Source organism: Papio anubis, chromosome 7 (genome assembly GCF_008728515.1).
Source record: "Papio anubis isolate 15944 chromosome 7, Panubis1.0, whole genome shotgun sequence".
In the NCBI taxonomy this organism is placed as follows: domain Eukaryota; kingdom Metazoa; phylum Chordata; class Mammalia; order Primates; family Cercopithecidae; genus Papio; species Papio anubis.
Window position 1 is genome coordinate 144,041,395 of NC_044982.1, and position 6,962 is coordinate 144,048,356.

At 42.4% G+C, this 6,962-nt stretch overlaps 1 pseudogene; it reads left to right on the top strand.

Moving 5' to 3' along the window:
• The first annotated feature begins 4,634 nt into the window (after nucleotides 1-4,634).
• LOC101010600 lies at nucleotides 4,635-6,573 on the top strand (annotated as a pseudogene).
• Nucleotides 6,574-6,962: the final 389 nt, after the last annotated feature.

Sequence of the window (6,962 nt, forward strand, 5' to 3'; positions counted from 1 at the left end):
GTATTGCTTTCAGTTAGCAAACATATGCTTCACAGGAAAAAAGGACGTAGATGAATCTGTTTTATGTGCTGGTATTTCCAGAGAATTTATTCCCCTTCATAATTTGTCTCATTTCATTTTATTTCATCCACTTGGTAGATGAAGTCACGTCAAACAGTTGTGGACATTTTTATATGTTGGTTAACTCTTCTGCAATTTTGTATTTGGTGTTTTCCCCGCAAGTTAGTTCAGCTGACATTGGATCACTGACAAGATTCTAATAATCTGTGATAGTCTTCCTTGCAGCTAAAGAAGAATTGCAGAAACCATGCAATATACTTGAATTGAGCAGCTACTCGGAGGCTGAGGCGGGAGAATGGCGTGAACCCAGGAGGCGGAGCTTGCAGTGAGCCAAGATCGCACCACTGCACTCCAGCCTGGGCGACACAGCGAGACTCCGTCTCAAAAAAAAAAAAAAAAAAAAAAAAAAAAAAAAAAAAGAGAAAGATTCCAAATATAAATTTTTTATTATTTCTCTTTTAAGGAAATACCCCTAATGTGCCACCTGCTGCTATCACCACAAATTAAACTCAGTCTCGATGTGGACAGGATGATTTCTGCCAATGTGGAAAAGATTTTTTCTCACTGTAGACCTCAAGAAAAGTTAGGGTAATGTATTTATTATTCATTCCTGATGGTACAAAGAGCTTGCAGTTCTGCACCTCTGACTACCAGTAGCTTTGTTGAGTTTTGAAATAATACTTAACATTTTCCAAAGGCAGATCTCGTTCTGCAAGGAGATTGTGGTACCATCCTATTTGACTCTCAGAAACCTCTTGTTATTCTGATGTAAACTATTTGTAGAATGAGGATAAGAAAATTCTCCCAATGAGTGGATCATGACATGAGTGGATCATGACAACTGTAAATTAGAACAATCGGATTTAAGCCAATTCCACAATCTTCTATATCTTTGTAAAAGACAAATCCTTGATGTTGTCTGTGTGCAACCTTTTCATAAACTCTGGTTTTATGACTAGTACAAACCACCAAAAAGCCGTGTGATCAATGGTCTGTGTCCTGTTATAACATGCTGTGGTTGAGCCATCTTGTTTATAAATAATAGAGCTCTCCTGAATTTGTGCATAGACTTCTTGATTCCTGGCTTTTATTTTTTGTATCAAGAAATTGTGATATAAAGCAGCAGACAAAAGATAAATGGAAACCTTCCATTTTAACTTATGTTGTTTCTGGGGTAATGTTAGAACCTTGAAAGATGCATTCAAAGACTGTATCTTATTTTGCCCTTGGCTACTAGTGTCTCACACACATGTGTAAATGTTTTCTTACCTTCTGTTTGCTCAGCAAAGGCAGGCAAGTAAAAATATATTTGCTAAGTGATTCGTGATGCACATTTGGGGCTAGATTTTTCTGGTCCTTTTATGTAAAGAAAAGTGGATTTCGCAGTAAGGGATTGGCCTGAGCAGGCATCAGAATCACAATCATGATTTTCTACTTGAATAATTACAATTCAGAAGGTATCCGGATAAATAGATACATCTGTAGTGAACAGTTTGTAAAAGTAACAGGTAAGGATCAGGAAATACACTATTCAGTTTGTCAGATTTGCCAGAATGATTAAAGTATTTGAACATTTGTGTTTGTTATGTAATTGTATTGAGTGGATTGTTTGGGAAATCTTGGCTAGAATAGGAAACAGAAGATGCTGACTTCTACCCTAATAGATGGGCCCCAATTCAGCAAAGATAAATGGACTTTCTTTTAGTCCTTTTTATATTAACTTAATCAATTCTGGAGTTAGGCTCTCAAGAGGACAGAGGGACTATCTGGCAATGGCCAGCCAGACCTTTACTGCCAAAGAACCCATTTCATATTACGTTCCACTGATTGCGATTGATTCAGACTTTTGCACTGTAGGTGAGCATATGTCTCAGTGCTGCCCCAAGCCCCAGGGATTTCTCATTATGTTCAAATGTCCTAGTGATTTACCTTAATCATTGCAAACAATTATGGTTATGAAGTTTACTTACAAACAAGCAACTGAGTCACTTTATTTTCTTTAGTGTAGTATGTGAAGGCACTGGTTCAACAGGATGGCTCCAGAACTGTGTTTTTCTAATGTTTGGTGAGGGGCTAGTGAGAGTTTTAATGATATGGTGAAGAAAAATATATCTGTATAATTAATTTATTATATTGGTGTATGGGCTGTGAGTTCACCTTTTAGTGGTCATTTGTCATTTCATAACAACTATGCATTTTGGTTCACTGTGATGATGATCTATATTTAGTGACTGCAACATGTTTATACCACTGATTCAAATTCCATCCATGATGAAGTTATACAAATAATGCATATATTGATAACTTTTATTGCAAAAATGTAAATTTAAAACTTGTATAATGTTCTTGTGCTTTTTAAAATAAAATATATGTGTATATTTAAAAAGAAAAAAAAAAGGGACTTCTCATGTTTGGGGATTTGGGTTTGAAGTATAAAAATCTGTGCCTAGGAAGACTCTCCAGTCGAAACCTTTGTCAGCCCAGGCAAATGTCTTAAAAGACATAGGTGTTTAGTATATATGGGTCTCCAAACTTTTTTAGCCATATGCTCCATCAATAAATAGTTTTTAAGCTTGCATGCCAAATAGAATATAAACACATACACATATTTTATATTCTATATGCAGTGCTTTACTAATACATGCAAATTATAAAACATAGCTTTAAAAAGGAGATTTAAAAATCAGTTAAAAATAGAAATAGATATTTAAATATCTTCCAATCCAGTCTGCGTCCTTTTGGGTATGCACACTCTGATATGAAGACAGCTGTCTAGAGCAGCAGTAGCCAGAAGAGTTTTGCAGTAATAGAAATGTTCTGGCCGGACGCGGTGGCTCACGCCTGTAATCGCAGCACTTTGGGAGGCCAAGGCAGGCAGATCACGAGGTCCGGAGATCGAGACCATCCTGGCTAACGTGGTGGAACCCCATCTCTACTAAAAGTACAAAAAATTAGCCAGGTGTGGTGGTGGGCGTCTGTAGTCCCGGCTACTCGGGAGGCTGAGGCAGGAGAATGGTGTGAACCCAGGAGGCAGAGCTTGCAGTGAGCCAAGATCATGCCATTGCACTGCAGCCTGGGTGACAGAACGAGACTCCGTCTCAACAAAAAAAAAAGAAATGTTCTGTGTGTATTTACCATACGGAATGGCAGTCACCATTCTCATGTGGCTATTGAACACTTGAGATGTGGCTAGTGCAACTGAGGGCCTGAATTTTTAATTTTTAGTTAATTTAAATGTAGTCATGTGTGGCTGGTGGCTACCATATTGGGCAGCATGTATCTAGTGTGATGGTCCTCAGACTTAACTGTGCATTAAAGTCACCTAGAGAGAGTTAACAAAATCCAAATGCCTGGTTCTCACCCTCGATCTGGAATCAGTCTTCTGGGATTGAGCCTTAAAATAAGCAGGGTGGTTTTCTTCCATTTCTGAGCCATGACTCTTCACTAAAATGAAGAGGTTGCTTTCTTTTTAGCTTGGTGATTTTCAGACTAAGTGCCAAAGATTCTGGGAGAAACGTAGGCCCGAGAGGGGAAAGAATGCCAAAGCTGGATAGTTGTGATTTTTCATTTTGAGTTTCTGTATAAGCTTTCATTTGAGAAAAGGGTACCTGGAATTTTTTTAAAATTAGAAGCAGTTGCTTTAGTTTTAAGCTTTAAAATATTCTATGAGGGGGCCGGGCGCGGTGACTCACGCCTGTAATCCCAGCACTTTGGGAGGCCGAGGCGGGTGGATCACAAAGTCAAGAGATTGAGACGGTCCTGGCTAACACAGTGAAACCCCGTCTCTACCAAAAATACAAAAATTAGCTGGGCATGGTGGCGTGCACCTGTAATCCCAGCTACTCAGGAGGCTGAGGTGGGAGAGTCACTTGAACCTGGGAGGTGGAGGTTGCGGTGAGCCGAGATCGCGCCCCTGCACTCCAACCTGGCGACAGAGTGAGACTCCATCTCAAAAAAAAAAAAAAAAAAAAAAGGGCCGGGCGCGGTGGCTCAAGCCTGTAATCCCAGCACTTTGGGAGGCCGAGACGGGCGGATCATGAGGTCAGGAGATCGAGATCATCCTGGCGAACACGGTGAAACCCCGTCTCTACTAAAAAATACAAAAAACTAGCCGGGCGTGGTGGCGGGTGCCTGTAGTCCCAGCTACTTGGGAGGCTGAGGCAGGAGAATGGCGTGAACCCGGGAGGCAGAGCTTGCAGTGAGCTGAGATCCGGCCACTGCGCTCCAGCCTGGGCGGCAGAGCGAGACTCCGTCTCAAAAAAAAAAAAAAAAAAAAAAAAATTATATGAGGGGCAACACTGAAGGCAAAGAAGGGTTTTTGTTTGTTTTTTGTTTTGAGTGGGAGTCTCGCTCTGTCACCCAGATCAGTCAAGTGAAATTTGGGGAAAAAGTAGAAATGAAGACTAAGAAGGAATACAAAAATGAAAGTTACCAATGGAATGCACAGTAAGGAAAAGCTGGAAAGACCTGGGCATTGTGGCACACCTGTAGTCCCAGCTACTTGGGAAGCAGAGGTGGGAAGATCCCTTGAGAAGAAGGTCAAGGTTGCAGTGAGCTGACATCATGCCACTGCCCTCCAGCCTGTATGACAGAGTGACACCCTGACTTAAAAAAAAAAAAAAAAATGCAGGGGGCAGGGGAGGAGGAAAAAAGGATTTAGGATAAAGAAGATTTGATATATACTAATTGAAGTCCCTGAAGAAAGAAAAAGCAATGGAACAGAACACAAATGGAAACTATAATTAGGTAAAAATTTCTTCGGGGAAAAAGGAAAAACTTGAATACATGTTGAAAGAGAACATTGTAAAAACCCAGAAGAGTCAACACCAAAGGATCTTCACATCCAGACAAACTGTCCGAGTATAAAATCCACCCAGACAGTTCAGAGCATGCTAACACTCAGGGAATATTTTTTCCCATGAGCCTTTCCTGAGAAATTTACCAGTGAGCCAGCTTCAGACAATCGTAAATGATTATAGAAGCCTTGGCATAAGGTCTGGGGGTGAGTGTTGCGTATGTTTAATTGTACAGATGGGGGATGAGAGACAAAATTGGATGCTCTAATGATGTAGAATTATTACAACTAACAAAAAATAGGAGAAAAAGGGCAAGTGGGTAGAAAGTTAAATAAGCTCACTGATTACATCAGTGGTTTTAGCCAGAATTAAAAAGGTATCAAGCAGAAACCCGCATCCAGGAACAAAGCCCTTTGCACCTCCCTCAGAATGAATGGAGACCAGAGATCAGATGTTTATGTCCAAGAAAAGCAGGATTTCGTTCAGTGCTTCTCCCAGATTGTTAGGGTGCTGACTGAGGACGAGATGGGGCACCCAGAGACAGGAGATGCTATCACCCAGCTCAAGGAGGTCCTGTAGTACAATGCCATTGGAGGCAAGTATCACTGGGCTTTGACAGTGCTAGTAGCATTCCGGGAGCTGGTGGAGCTGAGGAAACAGGATGCTGAGAGTCTCCAGCGGGCCCTGACTGTGGGCTGGTGTGTGGAACTGCTGCAAGCTTTCTTCCTGGTGGCAGATGACATCACGGATTCATCCCTCACCGCTGGGGACAGATCTGCTAGTTACAGAAGCCGGGCGTGGGTTTGGATGCCATCAGTGATGCTATGCTTCTGGAAGGGAAGCATGTATCTACTGCCTGCTGAAGCTCTGTTGCCGGGAGCAGCCCTATTACCTGAACCTGATCCAGCTCTTCTTGCAGTGTTTCTATCAGACTGAGATTGGACAGACCGTGGACCTCATCACAGCCCCCCATGGCAATGCAGATCTTGGCAGATTCAGTGAAAAGAGGTGCAAATCTAGTGTCAAGTACAAGGCAGCTTTCTACTCCTTCTGCCTTCCTGTAGCTGCAGCCATGTACATGGCAGGCATTGATGGTGAGAAGGAGCACACCAATGCCAAGAAGATCCTGCTGGAGATGGGAGAGGGAGAGTTCTTTCAGATTCAGGATGATTACCTTGACCTCTTTTGGGGACCCCAGTGTGACCGGCAAAGTTGGCACTGACAAACAGGACAACAAATGCAGCTGACTGGTGGTTCAGTGTCTGCAACGGGCCACTCCGGAACAGTAGCAGATCCTGAAGGAGAATTACAAGCAGAAGGAGGCCGAGAAGGTGGCCCCGGTGAAGACTGTATGAGGAGCCGGACCTGCCGGCCGTGTTCTTGCAATACTAGGAAGACAGTTACAGCCACATTATGGGTCTCACTGAACAGGACGCAGTGCCCCTGCCCCCAGTCATCTTTCTAGGGCTGACGTGCAACATCTACAAGCGGAAAAGTGACCTAGAGACTGCAAGGGCAGGGAGAAGAGGCCCTCAATAAATAAATTATTGTGTAACCTTAAAAAAATAAAAATTAAAAATAAATAAATAAGGTATCACTTGAAGGTGACAAATCAAGAAATAAGAACAAGTGGCCTGGCACGGTGGCTCACGCCTGTAATCCCAGCACTTTGGGAGGCCAAGGTGGGTCAGGAGATCGAGACCATCCTGGCTAACACGGTGAAACCCCGTCTCTACTAAAAAATACAAAAAATTAGCTGGGCGTGGTGGCGGGCACCTGTAGTCCCAGCTACTTGGGAGGCTGAGGCAGGAGAATGGTGTGAACCCAGGAGGCGGAGCTTGCAGTGAGCCAAGATCGCACCACTGCACTCTAGCCTGGGTGACAGAGCGAGACTCCGTCTCAAAAAAAAAAAAAAAAAATACAAACAAGTACACACATTGACACTAGGATAAAGCTAGTGGCTACATGGTGAGAGAGAAGGAGCAGGGTAAGAAGCAATTTCAAAATTGGTCATGTATTAAGAAACCAACAGTATTTAAGGAAAGAGAATATTACATAAAATTGTTAGTGCAAAATTTACTGCTAGAAGTACACCACCAAAGAGGA